General features: G+C 40.0%; 1 long non-coding RNA gene and 1 other non-coding gene across 2 annotated transcripts; one reads left to right on the top strand and one right to left on the bottom strand.

The window, feature by feature from the left end:
* Window positions 1–10,611: 10,611 nt before the first annotated feature.
* LOC112181102 lies at window positions 10,612–10,718 on the top strand. The gene has a single exon (XR_002928707.1). It is a non-coding gene; the product is annotated as a small nucleolar RNA R71 (small nucleolar RNA).
* A 10,783-nt stretch (window positions 10,719–21,501) lies between these two features.
* On the bottom strand, window positions 21,502–23,674 carry LOC121050418. Its single transcript, XR_005802916.1, has 2 exons — window positions 23,225–23,674; window positions 21,502–22,442 (listed from the first exon to the last, which is right to left on the bottom strand). It is a non-coding gene; the product is annotated as an uncharacterized LOC121050418 (long non-coding RNA).
* Between the last annotated feature and the right edge of the window lie 1,398 nt (window positions 23,675–25,072).

Here is a 25,072-nt window from a genome sequence, read left to right as displayed (position 1 = left end):
GAGGAGAGCGTTTCTTTTTCCCAAACACACAGTTCAGACCCTCTACTCTAGCAAACACCTCCTCTCCAGTTAATGGCAGAGGAGCTAGGTCCTCCTCTATGGTGTTGTCAAAAGCAGCAGACTGTTTCCTATACGGATGATGTCTAGGTAGGGACCTGCGATGCCTCATGAATGCCATTTTTTTACCTTTCTTTAACCTATAAGGTCGAGTCTGTTCAAGGCATATTGGACAAGCATTGTATCCTTTAACAATGCTACCAGACAAGTTCCCGTATGCGGGAAAGTCATTAATAGTCCATAGCAGCACTGCTTTCAGTTTGAAGTAGTCCCCTCTTAGTCCATCGTATACTCCCTCAACCCCATCCCACAACACTTTCAAATCATCTATTAATGGCTGCAAATAGACGTCGATATCGTTACCAGGCTGCTTCGGTCCCGATATTAACAATGTCAACATCATAAACTTCCTCTTCATACAAAGCCATGGAGGAAGGTTATATGTGACCAGTATAACCGGCCAACAAGAATACTTGCTGCTTAGAGAACTATGCGGGTTAAATCCATCAGAAGAGAGGGCTAGTCTGAGGTTCCTAGGGTCGCTACTGAATTCTGGATATTTTTTGTCAAGTAATTCCCAAGTAGGAGAATCAGCTGGGTGTCGCATCATTCCATCTTTCTTTCTACCAGACTCATGCCAAGTAAGATTTTTAGCTGTGCTGGTTGATTGATACAACCGTTTGAACCTAGGGATTGGTGGAAAATACCACAAAACCTTCGCAGGTATCCCTTCTTTCACAGTTTTATCCCTACCCAATTTCCACCTTGGAACACCACAGTTGGGGCAGCTAAGAGCATCTGCATGCTGCTGTCTATACAAGATGCAGTCATTAGGACATGCATGAATTTTTTCATACTCCATCCCTAAAGCACTAAGTGTCTTTTTAGCTTCATACAAAGACAGAGGAAGCTGATTCCCTTCAGGAAGCAAACCCCCAATCATGATAAGCATATCTGAATAGCAAGCATCGGTCATTCCATGCTTTGCTTTCAAATTGAAGGTCTGAATCAGACCATTTAGCTTGGTTGTCTTGGTACAACTAGGGTACAAAGGTTGATCCCCATCCTCTACATACTTCAAAAACTCATTCGAGTCTTCGGAAATCTGCTCATCCTCACTTTCTCCTATTTCTACATCATTCTCCCCCATCCCAGGTTCCCAATCTACAGTTTCAGATTCAACTCTATTGTCATTCATAGCAGATGTAGTAGGTTCCCCATGCCACCTCCAATGCTTATAACTCTCGTTAATACCATTCCAAAATATATGATCCTTAATAACTCCAATAGAAAATCCCTCCGTGTTACTACATTTCAAGCAAGGACAAGAAATCTTGTTTTTGTTATTGGCATTAGACTCGGCAAACTTGAGAAACTCTGCTAGTCCTAGCTCAAACTTCTTTGATCTTCTATCAGCATGCATCCATGACTTATCCATCTTAAATATATAAGTTCCTTCATATATAACAAAACACACTCAAATCCATGCTAATTCTCAAAGTAACATTGCTTAACATGCTTATACTTTAACTATACAATATACTCATTAAGACTAGTACTGCTAAGAGTAGTCTTAACACATACAAATTCATTCAAATATAGCTGCAACAATTACATCGATCCATGACAATTCTAATGTTCAGATTGCATACCATGCTCATACTTTTATTATACAAAGTAATACAATATTCTATCAAGTAATAAAAATGAACTTATGATTATACTCAACAAGCTAGCAGTAAACATATAATCATTATGTGTAGGCAAAGATATGAACAAAAGGATAATTAGCTAGTTGTTGACTACATATATGTATAAAGCACAAACATTGAAAACTCCCCAGAAATTTACACAAAAAAGCCTTATGTTTTTCTCCAATACACTACTAGCAGTGAGCCTTCCTTCGCAAATCCTTTTGTACCACCAAGTTTTCCTATCAAGGCCAACAAAACAGACCATACATGTTACCAAACAAAAGAGCTATTATCCAAGCTCACTATTATCCAGTACACTATTGCATACTTTAACAAAGAGCTTGTTTTGCAAAAAGTAACAGAAATATAAAAGGATATAAAAACAATTTAGTTCTTATATATGATTATGGTATAACATATGTACGTTATAGATGGGTAGGTCTATGTTGTACTTTGATTAGAATCAATACAAACTGGAGATGATTATACATATGGTGACTAATTATCCCAAAGTAGATAACTGACCAATGATGCAATAACATCAATGAAGGACTAAATTAAATGGCAAGATTATTATATGCTATCTATCAAATAAGATAAAGGTACAAAACAGAATGGTTCAACAGAATCCAATTTCCTATTCTTGTTCTTGTATTTGAGAATCGAAGCATTTTGTCAAGATATGAGATTAATATGGCCATTATGAACAGCTCTTATCATAATACAAATAACTAATATCTATTGAGAAAAAAAATAAGACTACTTTTACAAAGATGAACTCAGATCAGATTCAGGTCGGAATCTGATGTATCCTTGAACATAAATTATCAAATTGACTCAGCCGTCAAGCCAACTTCTCAACAAACCAAGTTTCTATTACGTGCTCAAACTTATGTTGCAACTGTCCATTTGGCCAATCCCAAATAGAAGCCACAGTGGCTCTAATATTAACCAATATTTAAACTAAAGTGATAATATAATTAAGAACAGAATCAAGGGGTCGAGGAGACAATGAATCCATGGACTTTGCTTTACTTTGTCAAACTTTATTTTGATCAATAGAAGAGAAAACAGGATATAACAAAACAAAAATTGATAAAACCATTCCACTGAAATGCCCATATCTATAACCCCAGCACAAACAAAACTAAGAGACCATCTGGAAAATATAGGAAACTCTGAGCTACAGAATCAATGAAAGTAAAGACCATATCGCATAAAAACATGTATGGACGTGTGTTTGGGATAAATTTTTCTCCCAAAATTAATGAAAAAAGACCATATCGTGTGATTTGATTTCTGTCATGCAAAACTAATAAAACACAGCTTATATGCACCACCATATGTTCAACTCCTACTGAAGTATGCAGCTGAATCCTCCAGGCAACAAGGCCACTGGTCTTAGTCAAACGGTCCCATCCACCCCATTCTTAATCTGCTATATATTAACAAAATCAGGTCAAAAGTCTACAAGAGACTAACCTTGCTACGATCACGCCATCCAAGTCCAAATGGTCGAGATAGCAAACTAATCTTTCTTGCAGGGAACTCTTCTGTTGGCTCTTGATTGCTTCTGGGTGAAGAATCTTAAGGTATAGATCTGCAAAACAACTATGTTTCAATTAAACTTACCGATTTCATCTATTGAGAAACAAAACATATGCATCAAAAACCCAATAAAAACCAAATTGAATTGAAACCCAGATCACATAAATCCCAGAAAAATTCACTAAAGCCAATACCTTTTTCAAAAACAAAGCTTAAACCACTAGATCGAACTACCACATGACCTAATTCGATTGAGAGAGAGAGAGAGAGACGATGAGCCCAGGAGAGGTCTGGTTTTCAGTAATTGGAACACCGAATAGTGTTCGTCATTTTCATGAGGATAAAAGGAAAAATAATATCCAATCACCCTATCCCCAAATAGAAAAAAAAAACTGAATCGAAATCAAACCCTAAAATCGATCAAAAGATTGAACCCAGTCGAAATCATAAACTAAAAAATGATTGAAACCCTAAATTGCTTACCAATATCCAAATCGAAAACAGCTCTACTGGTTGCTGGAGAGGTCCATTAATCTGGACAGGAGAGATGAAGTAGATACTAAGAAGAAGAAGGAGAGACTAAGAAGAAGAATCGAGAGAGTGAGAAGATGAAGAAGAGAGTGAAAATCGAGACATGAGAGACCGAGGCTGGTGTTTCAGTTTTCGCAGGTTCTGCCGTTCTGGTCGAGTTGAGAGAGCTGATCGAGTGAGAATGAGTGAATGACTAAAAATGACTTAATTGCGAGGGAAATGTGTAAACAAACACAAGTCAAAATAACTTAGAAAATTTTAAAACAACCTCCACACTCAGACAACATTTAAATGTTGTCTGAGTGTCACAACATTTTTCAGTCAACTAGGGCTTGGCTATTTGAGAGGGAAAAGTACTTAATCAACTTTTGGATATCCCTCCAAATTTGAGATAGGAAATCATCATATTCTACAACAACAAAAATGTGTTGTCTGAATGTTGTCCATTTTTTCAAATTAAACGAGTATGGTTTTAGTCTATATTCAGACAACAGAAAAAAAAATTCTGTCATCTAAAAAACTCAGACGATAGAAAACAATGATTCTGTCGTCTGAAGTGTGTCGTCTGATGTACTTTTTGGCATAGTGATAATAGCTCTAGGTGCTCATGAAAATATCAACTCCATTGAGAAATGTGTAGTGTCCAAGAGCAATGCATCACAAATAGCCCATCAAGAAATAAGGACAAGGGTCCTCCATTAAGTTCGTGGTCTTCATCCCATCAACTCACAACCCAAAATCATCCTCTATGACCTCCAAACAAGAATTGTAGCTCAAAATATCTCCTTATTCTCCACACTTCAAGCACCTCCCAACCTCCCAAAAATGTAGCTAAATAGCTTTATTGATGCAAAATGAACAAGAAAGAACATCACAAGTAATGCTAGGGTTGCCTTCCTAGCGAGCGCTTTGTTTAAGGACTTCATTGCCCGTCCATATGTCAAGGGTGAGTCAAGGGACATCTTGGAGGGTGACCTCCTGCTCTTGAGTGTCAAATGTGGTGTCCAAGTAGGGTTTCAATCGATGCCCATTTACCTTGAAGGGTTCCCCACCATGAAGATTCTTGATTGTGATAGCACCATGAGGGAAAACTTCAACTACCTCAAAAGGTCCACTCCATCTAGATCTCAACTTTCCGGAAAATAACTTGAGCCTAGAATTGTATAGGAGAACCTTTTGCTTGGGAAGAAATGCTTTCTTCACCAATTTCTGATCATGTATCACCTTGGTCTTCTCCTTAAACAATTTGGCACTCTCATATGCCTCTTCCCGGATCTCCTCCAACTCACAAAGATCAAGCTTCCGCTTCTCACCACTTGCTTCCAAGTCAAAATTCAAAAATTTGATAGCCCACATAGCTTTGTTCTCAAGCTCGACCGGAATGTGACAATTCTTTCCATAGCATAAACGGAAAGGAGACATGCCAATAGGAGTCTTATATGCGGTCCGATAGGCCCATAAAGCATCATCAAGTTTAATGGCCCAATCCTTTCTAGAAGAGTTGACCGTCTTTTCCAAAATTCTCTTAATCTCCCTATTTGACACCTCCACTTGACCAGAAGTTTGAGGATGGTAAGGTGTGGCAACCTTATGCTTGACTCCATATTTCCTCAATAAGGCATCAAAAGTCCGGTTGATAAAATGTGTGCCGCCATCACTAATAATAATCCTAGGAGTCCCGAATCGAGAGAATATATGCTCTTTCAAGAACTTGGTGACTACCTTAGCATCATTCTTCCGTGTGGCCTTGGCTTCAACCCACTTCGAAACATAATCAACCGCGACTATGATATATTCGTTCCCATGAGACTTCGGAAATGGTCCCATAAAGTCTATGCCCCAACAATCAAAAATCTCAACCTCCATAATATTAGTGAGAGGCATTTGGTCCTTGGAGGAAATATTCCCGGTCCTTTGACATCTATCACATTGAAGCACGAAAGAATGACAATCTTTAAACAAAGTAGGCCAAAAGAAACCAGACTGAAGGATCTTGAAAGCTGTCCTCCTCCTACCAAAATGACCTCCACATAAAGATGAGTGACACAATGAAATAATCTCCTGGGCCTCCCATTGAGGAATACAACGTCTAATCACCTGGTCTTTACCCACCTTCCACAAGTACGGGTCATCCCAAATATATGACCGAGCATCTCTAAGAAACTTCTTTCTGGCCTGTGCATCATAGTTATCCGGAATGAAAGTACAATTGCTAGCCCAATAGTTCACAAAGTCCGCAAACCAAGGCATCTCAGTGTCAACACGGAATAAGTACTCATCGGGAAAATGCCCAATCAATGGTATGTCAGAAGAGTCTCTGCCATGCTCAAGTCTAGACAAATGATCTGCAACAAGGTTCTCTCTACCCGGCTCATCCTTGATCTCGATATCAAACTCCTGGAGCAATAACACCCAACGAATCAAACGGGGCTTGGCATCCTTCTTGCTCAACAAATATTTCAATGCCGCATGATCCGTGTGAACAATCACCTTACTCCCAAGAAGATAACTCCGAAACTTCTCCAATGCAAAAATAATAGCAAGAAGCTCCTTCTCGGCAGTAGTGTAATGGACTTGAGCAACATTCAAAGTCCGGGAAGCATAATATATCACATGGAGTGTTCGCTCAATCCTTTGACCCAAAACAACCCCCATAGCAAAATCTGAAGCATTGCACATCAACTCAAATGGTCTATTCCAATCAGGTGCAATCATGATAGGTGCGTGAGTCAACTTCTCCTTAAGTAGCTCAAAAGCCTGTAAACACTCCGAAGTGAAGTCAAATGGCACATCCTTGCCTAGCAAGTCACACAATGGCTTGGTGATCTTAGAGAAATCTGGAATAAAGCGTCTATAAAAGCTAGCATGCCCAAGAAAACTCCTAACTCCTTTCACATTCTTTGGTGGTGGTAAACTAGAAATCAACTCAATCTTCGCCTTATCCACCTCAATGCCACGTGATGATACTACATGCCCTAACACAATACCCTCATCCACCATAAAGTGTCACTTTTCCCAATTGAGGACCAAATTGGTCTCCTCACACCGTTTTAGAACAAGGGTCAAATGTCGAAGACAATCATCAAAAGTATCTCCATGAATTGAGAAATCATCCATAAAAATCTCCATAAAGCGCTCAGTCATGTCATGAAACAATGCCATCATACACCTCTGAAAAGTAGCAGGTGCATTGCAAAGTCCAAAAGGCATCCTCCTATATGCAAAAGTACCAAACGGACATGTGAAAGTAGTCTTCTCCTGGTCTTCCTTAGCAATAGCAATCTGATTATACCCCGAATATCCATCTAAGAAACAATAGTGGCTATGACCTGCTAATCTCTCCAACATGTGATCAATGAAAGGTAGTGGAAAATGATCCTTCCTTATCGCTCCATTAAGCTTTCTATAATCAAAACAAACCCTCCATCCATTCTGAACTCGCTGCGGCACATCTTCACTCTTCTCATTCTGCACTACTGTAATTCCTCCCTTTTTGGGACAACCTGAACTGGTGAAACCCATAGCGAATTAGAAATCGGGAAAATAACTCCAACATCTAGAAGCTTAATAATCTCCTTCTTCACTACCTCCATCATGGAGGATTCAACCTCCTCTGAGCTTCCCAAGTGGGCTTACACCCCTCCTCCAAGTAAATGTGATGTTGACACTTGGATGGACTAATGCCTTTGATATCGGCAATAGTCCAACCAATAGCTCTCTTATGCTCACGTAACACCCTCAAAAGCTTATCTTCCTCAACTTTTCTCAACTTCGATGAGATAATAACCGGTAATGTGCTCTCCTCTCCTAGAAATGCATATCTCAAAGTCGAAGGTAACGTCTTTAGCTCCAAATCTGGTGGGGTCTCATATGAAGGAATAGGTGGTGTAGTAGAAGGTGGCAAAGGTAAAACTGGTAGAACACGTCTAGGCAAATATGGTGTCAACGCCTCTAAGTGTGCAATAGCCTCAACATGCTCCTTACTCTCAAATTCGGTTCCACCTTGAGCAATACAAGTCTCCATGTAATCCTTTGATGAATGCTCAATAAAGTTCTTCCCAACAATATCATCCATAACATCAATCCGGAAGCACTCATCAAGATGATATAATGGACTCCTCATAGCATCAAAAATCCGAAACCCTATAGTAGTGTCAAATACTGTCATGGTGAGTAAACCCTTCTTAACGTCAATCTTGACCCCTGCAGTCGCCATAAATGCTCTACCAAAAATGATAGGTAATTCATCATCATCATCCTCATAAGGAGGGTCCATATCAAGTACAACAAAATCGGTCGGTACATAAATCTCATCTACCTTGACAAGAACATCCTCCACCACTCCACGAGGGTACTTGATACTCCTATCCGCCATCTTAAGCTTAATCTTTAGAGGCTTGATCGACTCCAATGACAAAGTCTTGTACACATCATAAGGCATAAGGTTGATGCTAGCCCCCAAATCTAATAATGCTTGATCAAAGCTTCGGGACCCAATGGTACAAGGAAGAGTAAAAGATCCGGGGTCACTAAGCTTAGGAGGCAACCTCCTTTGAAGTACGGCCGACACATGTTCACTCAAGTACACATCCTCATTCTCCACAAACTTCCTCTTATTAGTGCACATGTCTTTCAAGCACTTTGCATAGGCCGAAACTTGCTTAATGGCATCAAGTAATGGGATATTGATGTTAACGGACTTGAATAGCTCAATGAACTCTTGCTTTTGTATCTCCTTCCGCTTCTTTTGATCTTGAGCTCTCTTAACTTGTGGATACGGAAGTCTAGGCTCCGATGGAGTCAAATCAAGAGGTGGAGAAAAAGTGAGACTCCCCCTTGAACCCCTAAGGGTGGTAACCGTCCCACTAGGGTTCTTAGCCCTCAAGGCCTCGCCTAGTGTAGAATGGATCGGTCCACTCCTATCCCTATAATCCAAAGGTATATGAGAATAGTCTTCCTCCTTATTACTTCCCCCTTGTTGTAGATCCCGATGCTCACTAGATAATGAAATAGGCTGTGAACCATTAGAACTCAACTCCGAAAATGAAGTCCGACTAATAGAGTGATCCCTAGAGGTGTTTTTCACCAAGCTAGGATCCGTAGCCTTCACGGCCTCACCTTGCTTAGTAGGGCCGAAACCTTCCTCATCCCTAGAACTCAATCTTGAAGACGAACCATGTGTATCAATAGAAGTAGATGAAGTAGCTTCCGCCTTATTCCTCCCCCCTTGATGAAGATCCCTAGGTGATGATAAAAGAGTAGTGGGGCCAAAATGCACATGCTTAGGCGGTGTGGATGAAGAATTAGAAGCTTGAGACTTTGAAGATGTAGAATGAGATAAAGAGGTCTTCCTTCCTTGTGCACCTCCGGGAAGTACATTTTCTTCCTCCCCGGCTTCCTTATCCACCCCCTTATTTCTTCCTTTTGTATACAAAGTCACATCACCCACTCCAATTCTCGGGGGTACATTTTCTTCCCCCCCTAGTTCTCATCCTCCTTTGAAATAAAAGTACGATTCATATGCATATTATCATTAGCAACATGACCAAGGGGTACATTTTCTTCCCCCTTGGCTCCATATGAATGCAACAAATTATCATCATCACTATCAATGCAATTTTCTACTAACACATGATCATCATCATTAAAATATGGAAATGAAGAGTGGGGATCATGTATAGGAGTGGGAACATATGTATCATAAGAATGTGATATGGGAGAAGTGGGAGCACACATATCATCATACACATTAAAATGGGAGTTAGGAGATGTAGGCATTTGTACCTTATTGTCATAAATCCTCCCACTTCGAAGTGTAGTAATAGCCTTAGCTTGCTTATGTCTCGGATTTGGATCCAGTTGTGTAGGTAATGCACCTTGTGGGCGTGAACCAAGCTCTCTAGCTAATTGACCCATTTGAACTTCTAACTTTCCCACACTTTGAGCAAGAGAACTTTGACTTTGTGTAAGAACCGAAATATTTTGCTCCGTCTTCATTTGAGATTTGGTCAATGCGGTTAGTAACTCTTCCATATGTCTTTGTAGGAGCATTAGGCACCCCTTGAAGAACTTGCCTATTTTGGAATCCGGGAGGTGCATTTTGTGCATGAGAACCATAAGAACCTCCATGAGAAGTACCAAATGAAGACCCTTGGCCATGAGAAACAAGAAATGAAGAATGTGGTCCTTGTTGCCCTCCATAAGAATAAACACCACCTTATTGTGCACTAGAAGATCCTCCACTATCTCTCCATGAGAAGTTTGGGTGATTTCTCCACCCCGGATTATAAGTGCTTGAATAGGGATCATTCCTTGGTCGGTTTGGAAAACTACCAACCGCTTTAGCATGCTCATCAACAAAATCCGGATAGCTAGAGGCAAAATGACACTCACTAGTAGCATGTGTAGGTGACTCACAAAGTAGACATAAGGATGAAGGCATAGAGGCAGCCTTTATATGATGTATAGGTGCACCATACTCTTGACCTTGAAGAAGTAGATCAAGCTTCCTCTCAAGCTTTCTATAACCCGCACTAGACCTCTCTTGAGCAACCCGTGTCTCATGAGTGCTTTTGGTGTCATAATATGGATCTTTCCTCAATCTTTCTCTCCTAGAGTCATGATCATCCCATTGCTCGATTGTCAACCCAAGTGCTCAAGTATATCCCATGCTTCGGTTTGACCATGGCTATGAAGTGAAGCTTGTGCGGCAACATCAACCCTCCTCCTCTCATGTGGCAACAAACCACCATAAAAACCGTCAATCATCATCGACTTAGTCAAACCATGATGGGGACATGCATTGCAAATATCCTTGTACCTATCCCATGCCTCCCAAAATGTCTCATGATCTCGTTGAGCGAAGAGTAAGAGCTCATGTCTCATGCTAGTGGTCTTGTGTGGTGGATAGTAAGCATCTAAGAAAGTATCTGTCAAGTCATCCCATGATCGTATACTCCTTGGTTGTAGCTTCAAAAACCATCCCTTTGCATCATCTCTAAGTGAGAAAGGAAACAACCGCATCTTGAACTCACCTTCCGGAAGTCCACCCTTTGACATAGTGCTCACAATCGCCTCAAAGTCTTGCATGTGGTTGATGGCCTTCTCGGATGGCATCCCACGGAAAATAGGCAAGATACTCAATTGTTGTGGCTTGATCTCAAAGTCCACATCTCTATCCGGAAGTACTAAGCATGATGTCGTATTGGTCATGGAAGGTCTAGAGAACTCCCGAATAGGTCTTTCCGCCATCTCTCTAACCGGTGATCTAATCGGACTCGGTGAGGGATCTCTTGGAGGTACTACTAGCCTTGGAGGTGTTCGTGAACGATGTCTTGGCCCTTGTCTAGGTAATCTTTGCAAAGTGCGACCACTTCTCAAATTGATAGGTAGTAACGTGTTGCTCATACACCTATAAAGAACCACTAGAAAATTAAGCACCTCAATAACCAAATAAACACAAAATATTCACCAAATACCAACCACAAAATTTGACAATTAATTAGAGGGTGAGAAAAGAAGGAAACTTAACAAGTAGTGAAAAATAAAATTAGAAACTAAACAACTAAACAAAGAAACAAGAAATAAAAATAAGAATAAAAATAAAAGTATGCTAAAAGTGACCCTAAATGACAATTATCAAGGGATTAAGATCCGAAGACCCTAATCCCCGGCAACGGCGCCATTGACTTGATACACGTTTACGCATATGCTCTCGCAAGCGTACAAATCGTTGTCAAGTAAGGGAAGTATTTGGACCTTAGTTTATCGTACCTCGGGGATTAGGTGTTGGACCTAACCAAGATAATTGATAGTAGGATACTAAAAGCACACAAGAAAAATAAAAAGTAAAATAAAAATTATAAACAATCAAAGCACTAAGCCTTGGCAATGCTCGGCTTAGCTCACACCAAGCCTATTCAAAGCCACTAACTTGTAGCCTCAAGGTGAATATGCACAATGAGTCGATGGATTCAATGATTGAGAGTTGATTTGAACTTAACAAAAAGTAATAAAATGCAAAGCGATTAATAAAAATGCAAGGAAATTAAACTAGAAAAGTGTGAACAATATAATGAGAATGTCGGGTGCTAGAGAGGTTCCTTCACCCAAATTTCATGTGTCGGAAGCTAATCTAATGTAGATGCAGATTTTCTACTTTGGCGGTAGTCGTATCCAAGGTGGTTCAAGGCTCAAGGACCGAAATTCTCTTTCATGGTATTCCTACTCCGGTTCAAGGGTCGTAGGAACTCACTTGGCATGAATTAGAGCCGGTTCAAGGGTCTCTAATTCACATCAAGAGGTCTAAATATCGAAGAATAAGACTACTAAGCGACCCGCCCGCGCATTCACGCAACGGCAGCGGCAAATTTCCCTCCTTTTTCTGGCACATATCATTTTATGTATACTCTCTTACGACAGTTGTTTAACTATCTGTTGTGGGATGAACTAAAATTATGGCCACCAACCCCATATGTTCGATAGAAAGAAAGAAGGAAAGGAAGAAAAACAAAAGAAGAAGAGGTACAACCACCCAACGTATTTTTCCCTTCCCATCCACACACACACCCCCCCCCCCCCCCCCCCCCCCGGGGCAAACTCTCTATCAAAATGTTGAGCCTAAGCCTCTCTCTCAGTCCAGCTCCTCGCTTCTATTCTTTCTTCCCTGATATACCAACCCAAATCCCCTACCCTAATTCACAGGTTGTTCTTAGTCTCCAGCGAGAAATTAGGGTTCGAATTGGGGCTCGCTCTTCACTTCTCCAATTCTCCAAATCTGCCTCCAACTCTATCTACCTAGTCGATAATCAAAGCTCCGCTTTGCATTACCCAAATCAATTCAAGGCTTCTCGATGCGGTAAGGTCCCTATCTCTAACGAATTCTATCATCTTCTAGGTCTGATTTCGCCTTTGTCATCTGCCATTGCTTTTTTCTTGAATGACTCCTAACCCAAAATGGCTTCTCCTCTCCGCAGCTGACCCGCCAATTCGCCAGATGTACCCAACTCAATTACTTCCACAACGAGAACCAACCCGCTCTCTCCAAGGATGAACAAGGCCCGCCTCAGGAGGTAGTTCTCAAAGCTATTTCAGGTTTCGTTTTCAGGGAAGCTTGAACCTTTTTGAAAGTCGAAGGCATTGATAGAGCTCATTATCTAGCCAAGGTACTATCTTTTCCTAATTCTCTTTTTTCTTTTGTTTTCCCCCAATTTGCTTTGTTTCAGTTTTATTACAGACTCCATGAATTTCTGTATTGTTTTGTGATTTCGCGTGTGTGTGTGTGTGTCTGGGAACACATTTCTTTCCAAACTTAGCAAAAAAGAAATAGTTAGCCGGTTGTTAGTTGATGGGTCTGAAGAATTTGTGGTCTTCAATATGAATTGTCTGGTTATGGAGGAAATGGAGTATGGGGATGATTTAGATAAGTTGACCAGTAGAGCTATCAATGCTTTGATTGTTCTGGGATTTGGGACCTTTGCGTGTCTAAGTTGCTATCTCTGTGGCTTATTTTTCATTTGGGTCTTTCACTACACATGTTGTTTTAGTAATGCACCTGGTTTTGTTTTCCTCTTATATGATTGCATTTAGATTCCCTTGTTTACTCATTTAACTGATGGAGTGATGGGTAGTCGCTGATTTGCTGGTAATCTGGTAAAGTATTTTGTTTTTGATTTTGTTTTGGGTTTTGGGTGAATCAGAATTATTGACGAGAGCACCAAAGGATCCTGTTGAACTCGAAAAGGTTCTTAAAGCAGCCCAAGTCAAACTCGTCCTCACCACTCAAGTCACTCATCACCATTGGTATTATGCAGTTCACCCTTCTTGATCCAATTTAGAAATTTACTGTGTTTCTAACATTCTGTTATGTATGTTAGTTTGGTAATCTGAATTACTAAGTTGCTATTTACTAATGGGTAGTCGAACATTAGAACACGAAGAAGAAGTTGCTGTGTACTAATGGGTAATATGAATTACTAATTTTGGATAGTTTCTGATTCAGTGATTCTTCTGAGAACTCTCGATAATGAACATTGTAAGTAAAGTTTGGACCTTTCTTTGTTTAGAACATAAACATAGTTCCTGGAAACTCTTGGTTATTAGGATTTTGTAAGAACATAAACATAGTTCCTGGAACCTAGTTTATTCGAATCTTTTTATAGGCTACCTAAGATTTGTATCTTTTCATGATTGGGACTCTTGTGCTCATTATTATTTTAATGGTAGATTCTGATATTGCCATTACTTCCTGGAACTATGCATCTACTTAATTCATTAGCTGAGGCTTGAAATTGTTTTGCATTTAATTTCACAGCCATTACAAGAGGAATTAGGATTAACGGTTGACTATTGGTTTTGGCTGGTGGATTGTAGATTTGTAGTTGAGTTACAGGAAGTTGCTGTGAAGAAGTTCCTAGACCAGGATTTCTCGGGAGCTGCTTTGGCTGAGTTCAAAAGAGAAGTAATTCTCTAGTCCTTGTCTGCATTTTCATATTCCACTTTATAGTACCAGCACTTTCGGGAAAAGAAAAAACAAAGAAAAGAAACTTACAATCTAGAAATAATTGTGGTATATTCTGAACCATACTTTCCCCTGTTTTAAGTTATAGACAAAATAAATTGGTAGACTATTGGTTTTCAAACTTAAGTTGAACGGTAATTGATCATTCCTCGATCCTCGCTAAACTAATATGGCGGACTATGCATTTTTGTACTTTTACCAGTTTGACACATGGATCAATGTGCTGCCTTGGCTATGATTTTAGTTTCCAAGTAATGTGCATGATAAGTTTACTCGTCTATGATTTTAGTTTCCAACAATGCATTCACTTGGATGATTGTGTCAATTGCAATTAAAAACTTAATTGACTATGAGCATTTTTTTTTTTTGGGTGAAATTAACTATGAGTAGATTTTAACAGACCATGATATGGGTTGGCTCTGCACGAGTTTTTGATAGTTTTAGCTACATAGTAGTGGAAGAGCATTGGCATGTGAGTCATAGATTGCATCCGCATTTGCAACTTAGAGATGATCTCTATTAGAACTTTGTCAAGAAATGAGGACCCACAACTGGAAGAAGATAAACTACTTGGCACAGGTATACCAGAAGGTCTAAATGTGGAATCTCCTCCTCAGTGCAGAAATGCATATCAACCTATCCCAAGATGTTTGATTATCCAATTGACTGCTTCTTTGGTGATGCTTTGATACTTAACCATGAATATAGAGTCTTTCACAACTGTCAATTGTCAACTGTATAGAGTTTGCATTTGTTATTGCTTGAATACACACAAGTGCCTGATTTAGACATTGCCAAATTTCTTCAAATCACTAAACAAGTTTGCATCTTGCAGGCCAATTGCGTGGTCAGATTATTGGGCTTGAAATTTGTTCAGCATTTTCTCTGTATATTACTGTTAAAAAGCATACCTTATTTCTTGACTTCATGTCTAGCCCTGTATTTTTATGGATGTGATCGATCCTATTGGGGGACAGCGTTTTAGCTAAGGGACTAGTGCAGATCGTGAAATCCAGCGAACACTCATGGAGTTGCTTAACCAATTAGATGGATTTGATCAACTTGGGAAGGTACTGGAGTTCTCGTTGATCTTGTTGGTTATTCAGATTAAATGGATGCAAAATACTGATTCCAGTGGTCTTAAAGGTCTGGTGTTTTTCTTTGCATATTTGGTTTTCTAACAATGATCTAATCATGGTGCAGGCCAATTGTGAGTGAGACATTCAAGGTTATGTTGAAGATAATGTTGTTCAGAGCATTGCAAGCTTCTGTCATGATCTGCAGGTCGTGGACCAGATCCTGGACCTAGCAAAAGCTTCAAGGTCATCGGAAGTATATAGAGCATTATATTTGTGCAAATGCTAGCTTTTTTGGATACATGAATATATATATATATATATATATACTTATATATATATATAGATGATTGGCAAATGCTAGCTCTTTTGGTACACTAGACGCTTCAATTAGAATACTTCATTATGTAATATATATTGAGCATTATATTTATGCAAATATTCTAGGTAGAATATCGAATGAACGAACGTTGTATGAATACACATTTGTCATCAATCACACAATAAACCACTAAAATCACTCAACGGTCTCTAAAAAATTTTGTTGTCTCATTAGTACTCACACAACAGAAAGAGTAGATATCAGTTGTCTCAAGTTAAATCACATAACGGTATAGAAACAATATGTTGTATGACTTGTGAAGAATTCAACACTGAGCCTCACACATACAACAGTTACTTTATGATATCTGTTGTGTGAAGGAACAACCAACAACAGTTGCCATATTTTTCTGTTGTATGATAAGTTAACCAACAACAGTATGGTATTACTTCCATTGTCTGAGTGTCATTTTTCTGTTGTGTGAAAAGTTAACCAACAACAGTGTGTACTTACTTTTGTTGTATGATTATCATCGAAACAACAATTGAATGCGCCGCTTCCAAAATCTGGCATTGGCATGCGCAGAATCGGTGCAACGGTTTTAACTTATGCGTTGTGTCTATGGTATACACAAAATGGTGAAACACCGTTGTTGGAGTGTGCTCATCACACAACACCTAGATAGACGACAGACATGGTCCAAATCACACAACAGATTTCCACCGTTGTGTGATGAATTTTTTGTAGTAGTGATTGAAGTTTTCTAGCTTAGGAATTAGAGGGGGTCAAGCCTCTAACTCCATCCTAGACATGCTCAAAATACACACCCTAGAGTTTACTAGGCTCCTAGACATGCATTTTAACCCAACAATAATTGAAATAAGCATCCATCATATGAAAATTGCATCATTACATTAAATTAAACATTTTTTACACAAGATTTGGGGTAGGGCACACAACCCTAGCCCCCAATAACAAAACTACTCACTACCCATCACCAAACTAACATCAAAATACATAATTGAAAGAGAAAAAAGTGAAGAGAAGTAGAGAGTAACAAGAACAAGCCACAAATTGCTATAGAGCAATTATGGCTAGCTAGCCTTGATTTATGGCTCCCACTTTTACCCAAATTTGATGTTTATGAAGCTCTTGATGCTTGGGTTCCTCTTTGAATCTTGTGGAATTGATGAAGCTTTGTGGTGGAATAGTGAAGAAAATATAGAAAATGGGTTGGAGGTGGGCGGTTCGGTGTTAGAGGAAGGGTAAAGGAAAATTGGGGTCTGCGGCTGTTGGAGAAGAGAGAGGGTTGAATGAATATATATGTGGTCTCGGTGTGTGGCTGTTTGTCAAGGGAGAAGTGGATGATGAATAGATGGCTGTGATTAAAGGGGAATATATGATGGCATATGGCTAGGATTGAATGCAGAGAAGAGCACGTGATGGTAATTCTCCTTGGCTGGGAGATAATGCCAGAATGAAACAATGAAAGGAAATGATGTTGGGAAGGACCCGTGGCAAAAACCAAATTGGTCTGGGAGGTAGAATGATTAACTAATTCATAGTTTAATTGATTAATCAAACCATTAATTGATGGTTTAATAACCCCACGTGCTGCAGCTCAAAGGCTTAATTAACCAATTAGGCTTAATTACTTAATTAAGCTTAATTAACCAATTAACAAATCTCCAATTTCATCCTCATGTCGAAAACTCAAGCTTCACCATTTTCGCATCTATCTATCTCGTTTTCGCAACTCCGCTTATTTTCTACAAAATAAATAAAAATAGATTAGTTACATAATAATTACTTTGGAGATTAGCTTAATTCTAGTGTTTAGAACGTAATTACGCGCATAAAAATACATGTAATCATTGGCCAATATGAATCCCATCATTGTGAGAGGATACCTGTAAACCAAGGAAATAGTGCAGGGGACCAAGGTCCTTAATATCAAAACCATGACCCAATGCATCAATAAACCGTTGGAGAAGCTGAGTGTCACTACTCGTGACCACAATGTCATCAACATACAGCAAAAAATAAATAGTGTGCACTCCATGACGAAAAATAAAAAGGGAAGAATCTGCCAGACTTTGAACAAAGCCAACCGACAATAAGAAAGAGGTCATGCGATGAAACCAAGCACGTGGTGCTTGCTTGAGACCGTAAAGGGCCTTGTTGAGCTTGCAAACATGAGATGGGCGAGATTGATCAATGAACCCTAGTGGTTGAGTCATATTCACAGCTTCCTTGAGAAAACCATGAAGGAACGCATTCTTGACGTCCAATTGACAAAGCGACCAGCCTCTAGACACAGCAAGAGAAAGCACAACACGAATAGTGGCAGGTTTAGCCACAGGACTAAAGGTTTCCTCATAATCAATACCTTGCTGTTGATGAAATCCTTTAGCCACAAGACGAGCTTTGTGACGTTCTACAGTGCCATCTTGATTATGCTTGACTCGAAACACCCATTTGCAGCCAACGGTATTCTGTGATGGAGATGGAGGAACTAGGGTCTAAGTATTATTCTTCAAGAGGACATTAATTTCATCCACCATGGTAGTACGCCACACCTCCTATTTAGAGGCCTCAGTGTAACAGGTAGGTTCAGTAGAATCAAGAGCAGTAAGGAGAGCACGAGGAAGAGGATACTTCACTGTGCCATCTGTGCGAACTCGGGTCTGAACAATGCCATCACGAAGACATGTTTTCATAGGATGAATGGGTGGATGAGCAGGAGGAGGAGGGTCTGGAATTAGAAGAGAAGCTGGGACAGGGACGTCGGCCTGCACAGGAGAATCGGCGGCAATCTGAGCCTGAGCTGCGGCTGGATTTGGAAGAGGAGCCAGAGGTGGAGCTGGGTGGTCTGGTGGTGAAGGAGAAGTAGCCGAAGCAGGTGGGGACACAGGTGGAGGAGCGTCTGGCCGAGAGGACTGTGAAGCATATGGAGGTGGATCTGGAACCATAGGTTGGCGGCGCTGGTAGGTTAGGATGGGGACGGGGGCGGGGGCGGGCGTCGAAGCAGCGCTGGGCGCTAGAGGCTGCGATGGAGCGGCCGTGGATGGCGGAGGCGCACTAGATGTTGACGCGATGCTGGGTGCTCGGTTTTGGGCATCAAGGTCAACGACAGAAGAAGGGGGTGGAGAACCCGGGTTGTTGTGGATGACAGCAGGAGATGGGATCAGCTCATCATGTGGATTTGGGCCAGGTGTGTTGGGCTGTGAGTGAATAATACCCGGGCTGGACAAGAGGGTGAATTCTAATGAGCTAGTTTCCGAAACTGATGGTACCTGCAAACTCTTGTAGGAAAAATTGTTTCGTTGAAAATAACATGCCTAGAGACATAGACACGACCAGTGGTTGGATCGACGCAACGGTAACCTTTGTGTTGAGGACTATAACCTAAAAACACACATTCGATACTACGACTGGAGAGTTTATTAGAGACAGAAGACCCAAGATGAGGAAAACAAGAGCAACCAAAAACTCGAAGAGACGAGTAGGAAGGCGGACTACCATAAAGACGGCTGTGGGGGGTATCCCAATTGAGAGTGGGTGTGGGAAGGAGATTAATAAGATAAATGGAGGTCAAGACCGCTTCGACCCAAAGATTATGGGGAGCACCAGAGGTAAGGAGAAGACTACGACACATTGTGGCAATATGGCGATGTTTGCGCTCGGCAAGTCCATTCTGTTGTGGTGTATGTGGGCAAGAAAATCTCTGTTGAATTCCCAAGGATTTACAATAAAGAGAGAAGGCATTATTGACATATTCAGTCCCATTGTCACTTTGAAGAAACTTGATGGTTGTGTTAAAGAAATTTTGAATCATGGCAACCAAAGTTTGAAAATGGGTAAGAACTTCATTTTTGCGACGCATGGGGTAAAGCCATGTATAGAGGGAAAAATCATCAGTAAAGAGAACATAATATTTGAAGCCACTAACAGAGCAAGTAGATGATGCCCATACATCACTATGAATAATATAAAATGGAGAAGTCGCATACTCTTCATTAGATTTAAAAGGCAATTGATGAGATTTGCTAAGGGCACACTCGAGATAAAAAGTACGGAAAGACAACTTTGAACCTAGTGAAGAACCTAAACGAGACAGAACATCAGATGACGGATGACCTAGGCGATTGTGCCAGATGGAGGAGTGAATAGAGGCGAGAGCTTGAGGAGTGGTGGATACGCTAGACAGATTGAGTGGATACAGGCCATCTGTATAGGGACCTTGAAACAAGAGACGACCAGAAAGTAAGCAATATATTTGATAAAAATCAGGAGCAAAAAGGAAACAAACTTTATTATCCTTAGTGAAGTGAGCAACAGAGAGGAGATTTTTACGAATAGACGGAATTTGAATGACATTTTGTAAGGAAAAATGGGAGGAGCCCAAGGACAAAGGAAGAGTACCAGTATGGGAAATGGGCATTGAGTCCCCATTACCCATAAGAACGGTATGAGGACCAGCGTATGAGTGAGGATTATGGACAGGCATGGCGGTCATGTGATGGGTAGCTCCTGTATCCAGGTACCAATTTGGATCAGCAGCGGAGTGAGCACCAACAAACGGTGCAGTAGTGGATGGTCCGGAAAACCGTTGAGGGCATTGATGCAGCCCATGATGGCTTGTGTGGCAATTTGGACAACAAGTTGGGGCTGGACCGAGTCCATTGGATGGGGGAGGGCGGGCAGCCCAAGAGGGAGAGGTGTAAGGGCCATATGAATTAAAAAGTTACTTGTGTGCGTTGAAAGAATACGCGATCTGCTGAGAATGCTGCGGCTGGAAATGACGACCGCAGTTGATTTGACGAAGCCAAGTGAGGTAGTTGGTGTCATTACGCGTGGTGAATGGGGCAGTAGCCTATGAGGGAGCAGAAGAGGGAGGAAAGGCAGCCATGGGGAAGAAGAGACACAAGATAAAGGAGAAACATAGGAGAAGAACAAGACGTGAGAAGAAGATTAGACACAGGTATAGATCCTAGACCTACGCTGATACCATGTAGAAAGTGATTTTCATTACCTTTGTTTGTACAAGTACACAACTTATATAGCAGCAGATAAGCTACTGTTACATAGAGTGAATAAAGTGCATTTACTACAAATATACAGTAGATCCTAAACTGTTGATATTACAGCAATTACACAGCAAATCAGAAACGAAAGCTAAGTTATGGCTTGATTTTAGCCGATGAGTTATTAATTCTCTCTAACAAAGATACATCTATATATCATCCATGCCACCACAATCAGTGCTACACTACTTGAATGAAAGGAGACCACCACCTGTACTACTTTAATGAAAAGACACCACTTGTCTATTATTTGCACGAATAGTTTGACTGGATTTGGCCTTGACAATTTGTGCTCTATACAAACTTGGTAGAAGACCCATAATAGCCTCACAGGCATTCTACATTTATATGTGAGATTTTCATCTCTAGCTCTTGTGTTTGTGTTTCAGCTTCCAATATGGCCGAGGCACTCATCAACCTGCTTCTGGAACAATTGGCTGCAGTTGCTTTTGACCACACAAAGGGAGCTGTGACACTGGTTTTGAAAGCTGAGAGAGGTCAAAAAGTTCAGCAGCAATCTCAAAGCAATTCAAGGGGTGCTCGATTGAGGATGTTGAGAAGGAGCAAGTGGAGAAGGCTAGCGTGAGGAACTGGTTGGATCGGGTGAAAGATGTCTCTTATGAGATGGTTGACATGCTAGATGAGTGGAACACTGCAATTCTGAAACTGTTAGAATTTGTGGCTTTGATACCACTGTTGGAATTTGGTGCGGAAGCTTTAGTAGTAGTGGGCTAGGACAATGTGTTTAGGAAAAGATGTTTAGGAGCTAGGCGAGCTAGGACTAGAAGTAGGGGAGGTGCTAAAGGGTTAGAAACAGAGGAGGTTGTATGTAAAACAGAGGAGAGAAGCTTTTAGCTTGTACTTAGTTCATTAATTCGTATAATTACAAGAGGACACACATATATAGAGATGGTTAGCCGACATTTTTGCTAGTTCACCGACATTCACATGATTATCTCCACTCCACCGACTTTAGCTCATAAATATCTACTTCTTTCTAGATTTTTCTACAACTTCTCAATTACAAGATGTTTCTAGACTAATCTAGTTAATTTGGGAATAGTTTAGAACACTCCAATGAGCATTACTGTTTTAACACTCCTCCTTAATGCTCATTGATGGTACTCCGACTAATCTCATAGTAATTTAAGTCTCGATTTTAGAAGTACCTTGGCGAAGATGTTCTCACTCTTACTTTCTTTTTCCACGGCCTTCCTCTGGCTTTCTTCTTCCATAGCCTTTTTCTGGCTTTCTTCTTCATCGCAACTTCACAAATTTTTGGTTGTGGAGGATTTGAACTCCCTTCTTTATTTGCTTGACGTGGTAGAGTCCTTGGCTGCTTTTTCTCTAGACAAATATTTTTCTTCTTGACTTCTGCTTTCATGGCCATTTGTTGCCATTGGATGGGGAAATATCTATTTTTCATCCTTATTTTGAATATCAACCTTCTTTTCTTGTCAAATATTTTGCAGAAGTCTCCATGAAATAATATAGCATAACCATTTTCCATCATTTGTCCGACACTTAGGAGATTATGATCCAAGCTAGGAACTAATAGAACATCATTAATCTTTTTAGTTCCTAAATTAGTCGGGATGGAAATCGTACCTTTGCCTTTAGTTTTCACCATTTCTCCATTTCCTACTTTCACTTGAGACTTTTGTGAAGTAAGTTTGGAGAAAATGGTTTTATCTCCTGACATGTGATTGCTGCAGCCGCTATCCACGTACCACTTCTTATTTCTCTCTTCAATCGCCGAGTGACATGCATAGAAGAGCTGCTCATCTTGCTCATTTTCTTCTGAAAAATCTACTCGGTGATTTTTCTTGAGGAAACAATTTTCCTCAATACGACCAAAGTTGTTGCAGTTTCGGCATTTCGGTTTTCCCCGAAACCAACAATCTTTTTCTTGATGATTATTTTTCTGGCAGATTCCACATGGAGAATAATTTCTTTTCTCCTTTATATCTTTTTTATTTACCCAATATTTGGGTCTATCTCCTCCTCTAGAAAATTCTTCAAACTTCTTTTCTTTTTCATTTTTCTGAGATCGAATATTGAGTTTAGATCGGAATGCACTTTCTATAAGACTTTCATTCTGACTACTCAATCTTTTCTCATAAGCTTCTAAAGAGCCTGTTAGTTCTGTCACTGAAAGAGTTGTCATGTCTTTAGAATTTTCGATGGCAGTAACTATTGGGTCATATTTTTCAGTGAGGCTAATGAGTATTTTTTTCAACTACTCTAGTCTCACTAATATTTTCACCATAGGCTCTTAATTGATTTACTATTTCCTTTAACCGGGAATAGTAATCTTTTACGATCTCAGAATCTTTCATTTTCAAATTTTCTAACTCTCTCCTCATTGTTTGTAGTTTAACGGAGCGTACCTTTGCCGTCCCTTGAAACTCCTCCTTTAGTAGATCCCAAGCTTCTTTTGATGTGGTAGCTCCCATGATTCTTGAAAAATTTGTATCGTCCACCACTTGTTGAATGGCGAAGAGAGCACTAGCATATCTTAATTTTTCTTTCTTTTCTTGCCTCAATTGCTCCACCGTCGGATTTTCTGGAGTCGAGAATCCTTTCTCTACTATGTCCCATAGATCTTGAGACATAAAGAAGGTTCTCATCTTGATACTCCAAAAATCATAGTTTTCTCCCTTGAAGATGGGAAGAGGAATTGATGTTTGGTTGGAGGTGGAGGTAGACATGGTGGAAGACACAAATCAACGCCCCAAATTTGATCGAAGAAAGCTCTGATACCATTGTTAGAATTTGTGGCTTTGATACCACTGTTGGAATTTGGTGCGGAAGTTTTAGTAGTAGTGGGCTAGGACAACGTGTTTAGGAAAAGATGTTTAGGAGCTAGGTGATCTAGGACTAGAAGTAGAGGAGGTGCTAAAGGGTTAGAAACAAAAGAGGTTGTATATAAAACAGAGGAGAGAAGCTTTTAGCTTGTACTTAGTTCATTAATTCGTATAATTACAAGAGGACACACATATATAGAGATGGTTAGCTGACATTTTTGCTAGTTCACCGACATTCACAGGATTATCTCCACTCCACCGACTTTAGCTCATAAATATCTACTTCTTTCTAGATTTTTCTACAACTTCTCAATTACAAGATGTTTCTAGACTAATCTAGTTAATTTGGGAATAGTTTAGAACACTCCAATGAGCATTACTGTTTTAACAGAAACAAACAAACAAACAAACAGGGCAAAAGGAGTCATTTTGGGAATAATGGACACTCAAACATCATCATCCTCTGATTTATTCCCAAAATTTAAACAACTATGCCATGCATGCCTTGTTTCCTTCACAATTCAGTACTGCCCTAAGCTGATGAACCTGCCATTCTTCCTGAAAAACACACCGGTCAGTAGAATTTACATCACCAAATGTCGGCGGAGTATTATAATACCTGATCAGGTAATACCGAATGTTTCTGAGAGGTAATTTTTCTCTTGTTTACTCGCTTAGTAATTCTTTCATTAGATTTCTTTCTTTCTTTTCTTTTTGGCATCTTCAAATAATCACTAGCTAGGGTGCATATGCATGCATGATATATCCGTTACTTTTCGAAATATCATTTTTGAAGCCTCCATTAATTTTGTGTAAAAAGGAGATCGTTGTCCTGAATTATGTATACTAATTCTATGAACTGATTCGGCTTTCTCTGTTGCATGACAGATTTCTCGAGTAGAAATATTGATTATGTTCTAATTGACGGACTCTCCTGGTTTCTCAGTAGGGTTGAAACAGAGATACAGATAGACTCATCGAGTGATGAGGAGATAACCATGATCACCTGAAACTGTAAAGCTTAAAGGCTACTACTGTAAATATTTGATTGAGAGGGAATTGAGTTCCTCTTCCACTGAAAGCAGGTTACTATTTGTTATTTCTTACAAATCATTATAGTTTTACTTCCGGCTGTTTTCTGCGATAATTTGTGAGTCGCTTTTGGGGCTTTAGCTGCAGGTCTTAGGAGACATGGCAAGAGTTACAGATTAAGATGATGCCCAAAACCATCTCAAGTCTAACATGAAACATGGAAAGTTTTCTTAGTTGGAGATGTGGCAAGAGTTACAAATTCAGATGTAACCTCTTTGCTAGCATTAGAATTTGGAAGCAGGTACCCTGAAATTTTCTTCCACATTTTCTTTCTACTATAAATACTAGTAAAATTCATTAAAGAACATAAAACCCCACAAGAATCATCATTTTTTCTCT

Source organism: Rosa chinensis, chromosome 7 (assembly GCF_002994745.2).
Source record: "Rosa chinensis cultivar Old Blush chromosome 7, RchiOBHm-V2, whole genome shotgun sequence".
NCBI classification, from domain to species: Eukaryota; Viridiplantae; Streptophyta; class Magnoliopsida; order Rosales; family Rosaceae; genus Rosa; species Rosa chinensis.
Note: the sequence above shows the minus strand (reverse complement) of the source record. Positions and strands in the feature narration are given on the sequence as shown.